General features: G+C 44.1%; 1 non-coding gene across 1 annotated transcript; it reads left to right on the top strand.

Moving 5' to 3' along the window:
* The first annotated feature begins 243 nt into the window (after positions 1-243).
* Trnat-ugu lies at positions 244-318 on the top strand. The gene has a single exon. It is a non-coding gene; the product is annotated as a tRNA-Thr (tRNA).
* The last annotated feature ends 9535 nt before the right edge of the window (positions 319-9853 follow it).

The raw sequence follows: 9853 nt of genomic DNA on the forward strand, positions 1-9853 counted from the left end.
CAGAGGATAGTGCGTCTGCAGGGACTTAACTCTTGTACGCTTCCCGTGAGGTCCACATTCCCAACATGTCAACACCACTACATTTGTAGTGCGCCTAATAGATGTTTGCCCATCATACTCATTACTCGTGGCAGATTAATCTACCAAGTCCCGTACGAGTTCGGGCATAGCGTGTGCGTTCGCACAAGAAGGTCAATGGCTGGGAAGCCATTTTTTAACTATATATGACGCACTGTCCTCTGTGCCCGCGGTGGCTCAGATGGATAGAGCGTCTGCCCTGTAAGCAGGAGACCCCGGGTTCGAGTCCCGGTCGGGGCACACGTTTTCAACATGTCCCCAATGAAGTACATCAACGCCTGTTTGCAGCTAGGGTGTCCATTTAATTATCATTTCATTACGCCTAAAGAAACTGAGAAGCAGGCAAAGCTGGATAATGATCTTTGGTTTTTTCCTTTTGGTTATTTAACTCGTTGTTTATAATTGTGAATGTAATTGCGACTGAATAAGAGCATGGAACGCTGATAGGTAATCGATATGGATAACAGGAGCAACATACGGAAACCGTTGTTCGCATTCAAGTACAAACCACTCCTGGTCGAGTAAGTAATTTACACACACACACGCACACACACACACACACACACACACACACACACACACACACACACAGAAACTATAGGCTATTTATTTATGCCCGGAGCACTAGTATTGTCTCATGTATAAATTAGATGTAATAATTCACCTCCTCGCCTCGCCACTCCTCAGTCCTTACTGATCCCAGCCGCGATTTTCAGGCTCTCCTTGCTTATTTGCTTCTAAGGTCTACCGAGCGAGGTGGCGCAGTGGTTAGACACTGGACTCGCATTCGGAAGGACGACGGTTCAATCCCGCATCCGGCCATCCTGATTTAGGTTTTCCGTGATTTCCCTAAATCAGTCCAGGCAAGTGCCGGGGTGGTTCCTCTGAAAGGGCATGGCCGACTTCCTTCCCTAATCCGATGAGACCGATGACCACGCTGTCTGGTCTCCTTCCCCAAACCAACCAACCAACCAACCATTCTAAGGTTACCGCTGCAGCTGTCAAGTCTCTCTCAATAATTAGAAAATGAGAGTCCTCTTGATCCACGCCTAACGTCTTAAAATTATCTGAAAAGAACAACTCATAAATCAACACATCTCGCTCGGGCTAGTATGAATTAAAAACAGAAATTATGACAAAGTTCGGATGTACAGTCAAAAAGGATATAGTGCTAGCTGGTGCAATGTTAGCTCCCATACACGGTCTTATGTCGGAAAGTTTTCTACTGGTGCTGTTAGTAGCATTCGTTTTCGTAATCAGATATCACATAGCGGGCAGAAAACGCGTCCGTACCCTAATAGTGTGCAGGAAGCCGCTAATGCACGACCAGGCGGCAAACTGCGTGTTCTGGGGAACAGCAGCTGCTGCCGACACCAAACACCCGCACGCCACTTTTTCCCCCGCAGGCAGCGTGTCGCAAGCGCCGCTATGGAAATACCGCAGCGGCAATTTGCAGCCAGCGGCTGAAGCGAGCGCCATAACGGAACACCAAATGGCAGAACGCGTTTATGAAACGGTCGTGACGACGACGATATTTGAAGACGGGTGTTCGGCTAGAGCTGGAAATTACAGACATAAAGCATTCGTCGATAGCAATAAACGATGGCCTATCTCCTCGGTTTTTCAGCAGTCATTCCGGATTTACCAGCGTAAATATAACGATTATGTTAGTGATATTTACAGACTTTACGATACATTACTTTTTCATTTTTTTCCTTCGTCTATTTGTTTTGATGTTTGTGACTGGAGTCTCCAGTCCGATAGACCGTTCGCTGGGTGCAAGTCTTTCGATGTGACGCACTTCGGCGACTTGTGCGTCGATCGGGACGAAATGGTGATGATTGTGACAACACAACACCCAGTCCCTGAGCGGAGAAAATCTCCGACCCAGCCGGGAATCGAACCCGGACCCTTAGGATTCACAGTCTGTGGCGCTGACCATTCAGCTACCGGGGGCTAATGTGATCTGCTTCTAATTTCTCTAATGGCCACCTCTTCAGCTCAGACTATCACTACCACACAAATTTCTCACTTGCTTGTTAGTGTCTGGACCACAGGAAAAGAGGAGAATCGAAGCGACTGAGATGTGGTGCTATAGAAGGATGTTGAAAGTTGGTTGGACTGATAAGATAAGGAGTTCTCCGTAGAATCAGTAAAATAAGGAAGATTCGCCACGCACTGACAAAAAGGAGGGACAGCATGCTACGACATATGTTAAGACATAAGGGAATAACTTGCATGGTAGTAGAGGGAGCCTTAGAGGGGAATACAGAGATTGAAATACATCTAACAAATAATTAAGGAGGCAGGTGCAAGTGCTGCTCCGAGACGTAGAGAAGAATTCGTGGGGGCACATAGAATAAGTAAACCAAAAAAAATTTTTTTTAATGTGCCCTTAACGAACCGCTCGTGACACATCGTTCGCAAGTGTATAAGGTCAGCGAACAAAAAAATTTCCCCTTGGGAAATCATTATAAGCATAATTTAATGTCATGTGATTTCACCCCAGATTAGATAACCGCCTGTCTTCGGTTAGTAACCGGCTACACAACGTTTTGCAGGTACGTCGAAGCTAGGTTAATCCCCTCGCAGAGGATTTCATCGCGCAAATTGCGGGGATAATGACGTCGGCCTTTCACAAACTTTTCTAACATTTTCACAGATTTTCTATGTGGATGAAGTCAGGTTAATTTGCATGCTAGTCGGGATGTAGTAGAGTGGAAGAGTATTCAGAAGACCAGTCACTTATTCTTCCAGTCCGCGAACTCTGCTACTGTCTTGAAAAAAAGAGGTATCTGTAGCACACTCGTCTTGCAGATGTTGAATGAAATAAACAACCGGGTTCGTGTTAGTGGTCACCGCAGTGAGAGGGCCCAGTTCTTGTTATGAAAAACACACTCAAAACATCACGACCTTGCACACATTCAGGATGAGCTACTTCGTTTGGCCTTCGGTGCACTCGACGATGTACTTCATTTGTATATAGGCAAAAACTTGATTCGTCAAGTCACATTACGTTCAGCCAGTCAGCTATCGTCCATTTTCGACGATTTCTAGCCCTCTCAAGACTGGCAGCTTTATGCGCCTGTGTGAGCTCCAATTGTTCACTGCAGGTAGTTCCCATTACAATGTTCTCTCGCTGACAGGTTTGGAAGAGGTTTTGATTCACAAGTCGTGACATGTGACTCTGTCATGATCTTTTTCTGACGACAACTCGGACTTCCTGTTTCTTAGCCATGTATGTTACACAACTCATTCTGGACACGCCGAACAGTCCGCCTCGAAACACCAAGAAATCCAGCAGCTTCACACACTGTATAGCCATGGGCACGACCAAACACGATTACCGCTTCTTACCACTCTATCATGTCCTTACATTTATCCATGTTTACGTACAACGACCGCTTGAAACACAAATGTCTTACTGTTACTTCCTTATGCTCACGTAGAAGCAGTGCGCGTGCGGTTGAGCAGGTGACTATCGCTGCGCCATCTTAAGGCTTTATGATTCATCTATACGTCATACTGGGGTGACTAATTTTTTGTCCAGTGAACTTACATCCCTTAATGTGGCATAGTCGTTATTGAGGCCTCTCTATGATCTGAGACTGCCTTGATACTGGCCTCTTTATTCATACGAACGTGTAGGTCCTCTTATCGTTTCCTACTCAATAATGATACTCATAATAACGCATCCTTTGAATATTTTGTAGCATGTTATCGGAAAGTCACTTTCTGAAGAGGCGCACAATCTGATACAAAGAATGTACGTAATATCACCGGGCGAGGAGAACATGTATCTTAGGCTTAAAACCAATGAAAATCTTAAATTATAATAGAGGGGGAAACAGTTCGCAGTGTAAATATCTACCTGCAAGCTCTCTTAGCGAAGGTATGATGACAGCCAGTCATTTGCGTGCTCGTCTTACTTGATTTTCTGGGTTCTTAACACTGGCTTCTATAGTCTTATTAAATATCTGGTCTGTGTACTACGACTTGTCAAGTTCTCGAGTTCCAGTGTAGGGATCGAGGCAGGTGTTTTGTAAAGATGCTGAATCTTCGCGATACCGTGGAATACTTATGTTTAGAGTACCGAGGAATATGTAGGCGGGAAAGGCATTCCGTGATAACAAGATTCATCACGGTTAACATGTAATTTCGATGTCCGATTTAGTACATCAAAACGTCATCGGTTACGACAGAGTCCACTTGTTAGATCAGCAACAGCAACACACTTTAAAACATAGCACGAAAACGTACAGAATAACTTGAGAATACTGCATGTATTACATTAAGGCCATTAGATGGACATTTATGAAGAATCTGAAGTTTTTTCATTCACGAGGAGCTTGAAAAACAATTATTATATGGAAAAAAACGAATCTAAGTCAGTCAATTTCTTTTACAACTTTGAAATATATTAATAACATAGCATAAAATGTTAACAATAGTTATACAGCACGATTGTATTTGTAATTTGCACGAAATAATATTCGTGAATAGGTTAAGTAAATGATGCAATAATAGAAACTTGCCAAATTCAGCAGATCAAAATCAGTGAGTTTCAATACAGTTTCATTTTTTAAACGAAAGTATTTAATTTCACACTATTGTTAAACGAAAGTATTTAATTTCACACTATTGTACTATTATGTGAACTAAGAATCCGTAACATTATTATATCCTTATCTTTGTAGCAACTATTCCATCTTTCAAATATAAAACTAGCAAAATATTGTAACAATGAAAAGTGTGCAGTGACAAATGTAGCGTCCGCGTACCTGAACATACAAAATTCTGATAACGCCGTAAGTGATTCAATAAAATAATAAAATATGTTATGTTACGTTCATGATAAATTGCTTGCAAAGGGCAAATAACTAAATCTCATGGCACGTACTAACTACACCGACTGTTACATACAGCGTTCTCTCTCTAAATATAATAAAAAAAGATTAGTTCGAGAAAATGAGTGCTTTTGACACTGTGCCTTTCTAGATACATGCATTCCACTTTTTTACGGACAGCCACAACCTATAAATAAGTAAGAATCTTGTTATTTAATCTTGCTTCTCAGCATGCAGTTTGTTATACAACAGATTCTTTTACATCAGTGGTTGTGCTCCTTACCTAACCAACCAGCGATTGAAATGGTCCTGTAGAGCAATGGCGGAATCCGTACCGTCTGCTCCGATGCCAACCCAAAAAGAGGGCCAAGAAGGCAGAGAAATGTGAACAATGAACAAAAAATATTTGGGGAACGAAATTCCTGCAGTGATTACACGCAACTGCGTACCTATCCTCTACCTTTTAAAACGAGTCACCGGACGTAGGAAGAAATGTTAGTGTTGATGGTACAGAAACATGTAGAGTTCGCAGTGACAGCGTACATGAAACGTATTCACCCAGATATATTAAAGTACAGCTTCCACATACATGTAGAAAATTACATCAATCTTTTTAGCGCTACAAATAACACTGTCTTCCTCAGGAACAAACTGAACATGTAAAAATACACTACTGGCCATTAAAATTGCTACACCACGAAGATGAGCTGCTACAGACGCGAAATTTACACGACAGGAAGACGATACTGTGACATGCAAATGATTAGCTTTTCAGAACAGTCACACAAGGTTGGCGCCGATGGCGACACCTACAACGTGCTGACATGAGGAAAGCTTCCAACCGATTTCTCATACACAAACAGCAGTTGATCGGCGCTGCCTGGTAAAACGTTGTTGTGATGCCTCGTGTAAGGGGGAGAAATGCATACCATCACGTTTCCGACTTTGATAAAGGTCGGATTGTAGCCTATCGCGTTGCGGTTTATCGTATCGCGACATTGCTGCTCGCGTTGGTCGAGATCCAATGACTGTTAGTAGAATATGGAATCGGTGGGTTCAGGAGGGTAATACGGAACGCCGTGCAGGATCCCAACGGCCTCGTATCACTAGCAGTCGAGATGACAGGCATCTTATCCGCATGGCTGTAATGGATCATGCAGCCACGTCTCGATCCCTGACTCAACAGATGGGGACGTTTGCAAAACAACAACCATCTGCACGAACAGTTCGACGACGTTTGCAGCAGCATGGACTATCAGCTCGGAGACCATGGCTGCGGTTACCCTTGACGTTGCATCACAGACAGGAGCGCCTGCGATGGTGTACTCAACGACGAACCTGGGTGCACGAATGGCAAAACGTCATTTTTTCGGATGAATCCAGGTTCTGTTTACAGCATCCGTGTTTCACATCGCAGTGAACGCACATTGGAAGCGTGTATTCGTCATCGCCATACTGGCGTGTCACCCGGCGTGTCGGTATGGGGTGCCATTGGTTACACGTCTCGGTCACCTCTTGTTCGCATTGACGGCACTTTGAACAGTGGACGTTACATTTCAGATGTGTTACGACCCGTGGCTCTACCCTTCATTCGATCCCTGCGAAATCCTACATTTCAGCAGGATAATGCACGACCGCATGTTGCAGGTCCTGTACGGGCCTTTCTGGATACAGAAAATGTTCTACTGCTGCCCTGGCCAGCACATTCTCCAGATCTCTCAGCAATTGAGAACATCTACTCAATGATGGCCTAGCATATGGCTCGTCACAATACGCCAGTCACTATTCTTGATCAACTGTGGTATCGTGTTGAAGGTGCATGGGCAGCTGTACCTGTACACGCCAAGAAAGCTGTGTTTGACTCAATGCCCAGGCGTATCAAGGCCGTTATTACGGCCAGAGGTGGTTGTTCTGGGTACTGATTTCTCAGGATCTATGCACCCAAATTGCGTGAAAATGTAATCACGTGTCAGTTCTAGCATAATATATTTGTCCAATGACTATCCGTTTATCATCTGCATTTCTTCTTGGTGTAGCAATTTTAATGGCCAGTAGAGTATTTAATACATCTTATGATGACGGCAAGGCAGTCGAAACGCGTCGTGGTGTTAGAAATAAAAATAGAACTGACTGAAGCAGTATACCAACAATCTTCTGTCGTCAAGGTTGCTTCTATATCAGCCTCTGCGCGACGGCGCGTCCTCCGACATCAGCCGGCAGCGAGTTGGGGTGAGGGGAATGGGGTTGGGTGTGGTGGATGCAGCCCAGCCCTGTAACGGAGCGCGTTCATTACAGGCCGCTGTACTTGACGCGCAATTACTGACGGCGCGGGCAGACGCCAGTTTCTTTCTCTCTCGCTTGCCGCTTTCCCCCTCTGTCATTGTTTTCCTCGGCCCCGGTGGCCCATTGATCTTCCGGCGGGCGTTAATGAGGGCGGAACACTTCATGCTGACTGCACCAAATGTACCCCTGTCTCCCGCCCACGTAGAAATGCCAGCGATAAAATGCAACATGGTAACTGTAGTCATATCCACGAATAATCCACAGAAGATCTAAAAATTATCCTACAATTTGTGACACTAGCTCAAATATCAATTTTATACGTGTATATCTCAAATTGGAGTGCAGTTATTAACTGTGCTACAGTGTGAGTTCAATTCACGTAGCACACTACCTCAGGAATTGAAACAGATGTTTCAGTAATCCTAAATAAATTTCGTATCTCGTCTCCACAGTTGCCTCTACAAAGTTTATTTAACTGAAACACTTTTCTGCGTCAGACACTTGTTTAGTGTACGTTCCGAAGATTCGCCTTCAGGTGAAAACTAGTCACTTTCCTGGTATTTTCTCCGTCAGTCACTTGTTAATTCCACGTTTCGATTACTCGCAGCGTTATATTCAGGTGAATAATATTGGTCCAAAGTAGCCAGTATTTATAGATTTTGATGTGCTGAATATGAATATCGTGATTAAAATTGTTTCCTAGCTCAGGGCTACAAAATCGGGACTTAACGTTCCACGTTTACTTCTGCCGTAATCAATGGGATATACATTTTAATTGAACTTACCTAGTTTATTCGGTCGTTTTTTTCTTGCCGTCCCCTTGTGGATCGTGTCTAGAGCATATCTCTGTAGCACCTGGCAGAAATTAGCCAATATATCAGTAGTCCACCATCCCGTGTACTACTGTTCCGTGGGAGAAAGGTCCTTGTGGGCTCTTCTGTTTCTCAGGATCAGTGTTGTCACTTTACGAAAACTTTACCACACTTGTAGCTGATCAGGGGATAGAGTGGACTCAAAGTGTGTGACCCCCAACAGCCGTCGTACTTATGGACCAGCGAATATCCTCTTTGCGATCTTTGAAACTGGTCTTGTGTTGTCGAGGTCTTGTCTTGGCTTTAGATATTTTAGTATGTTGTTTTCTTGGGCTGTGGCGTCGTCGCGTGTGCAGATCTCGACGTAAATCGTACGTAGTGTTGCCGGAATGCGTTAGCTGTTATTTTGTTTTATTTGAATAACATGACGACGTAGCTTCAGTTCAGTTATTATACTCTGGTCGCTCACAAGAACACGGATTAACAACCAGCACCTGGCATCAGGTAGATACAGCTCGTTTAAATTTAATTTAAACAGTTTGTAGTCACTAAGTGCGATGTTAATGAACTATTTGTCACACACGCTACAAACGGGATGCGTCGACGTAATTATATCGCCTGCATTGTTGATTCTGATTTTAATTATATGTTTGCAAAGTTTGTCTTGTCTGTTTTTTTGCTTTAGATGGGCCATTTAATTTTCGTTAACAAGTTATCAAAATATTCCAGTTGCCTCAAAGTTTACGTCCGAGCAGAAATTCGAACAGTCTGCAATATAAAAATTTTATACAAACACCTGAACGTCGATATCGATACTGTTAACTTTTGCAAATAGTCACACTAAAATACGCTTAATTTCACCTTTTAATTTTCACTTGATAATTCCATTTAACGTCGAAAATATCACAAATCTTCAGTTCTAATCAGTAAAGAATCTCTCTTTAAATAAATTCAAGTCTCTGAAACTATATCTTCGGATGATGAAAATTAGGTGACTTTTTGTAAAATGATCGATACACTTTTGAAAACAACTTGTTATACACTCCTGGAAATTGAAATAAGAACACCGTGAATTCATTGTCCCAGGAAGGGGAAACTTTATTGACACATTCCTGGGGTCAGATACATCACATGATCACACTGACAGAACCACAGGCACATAGACACAGGCAACAGAGCATGCACAATGTCGGCACTAGTACAGTGTATATCCACCTTTTGCAGCAATGCAGGCTGCTATTCTCCCATGGAGATGATCATAGAGATGCTGGATGTAGTCCTGTGGAACGGCTTGCCATGCCATTTCCACCTGGCGCCTCAGTTGGACCAGCGTTCGTGCTGGACGTGCAGACCGCGTGAGACGACGCTTCATCCAGTCCCAAACATGCTCAAAGGGGGACAGATCCGGAGATCTTGCTGGCCAGGGTAGTTGACTTACACCTTCTAGAGCACGTTGGGTGGCACGGGATACATGCGGACGTGCATTGTCCTGTTGGAACAGCAAGTTCCCTTGCCGGTCTAGGAATGGTAGAACGATGGGTTCGATGACGGTTTGGATGTACCGTGCACTATTCAGTGTCCCCTCGACGATCACCAGTGGTGTACGGCCAGTGTAGGAGATCGCTCCCCACACCATGATGCCGGGTGTTGGCCCTGTGTGCCTCGGTCGTATGCAGTCCTGATTGTGGCACTCACCTGCACGGCGCCAAACACGCATACGACCATCATTGGCACCAAGGCAGAAGCGACTCTCATTGCTGAAGACGACACGTCTCCATCCATCCCTCCATTCACGCCTGTCGCGACACCACTGGAGGCGGGTTGCACGATGTT

The sequence above is a fragment of the Schistocerca piceifrons genome, chromosome 1, assembly GCF_021461385.2.
Source record: "Schistocerca piceifrons isolate TAMUIC-IGC-003096 chromosome 1, iqSchPice1.1, whole genome shotgun sequence".
Taxonomy (NCBI): domain Eukaryota; kingdom Metazoa; phylum Arthropoda; class Insecta; order Orthoptera; family Acrididae; genus Schistocerca; species Schistocerca piceifrons.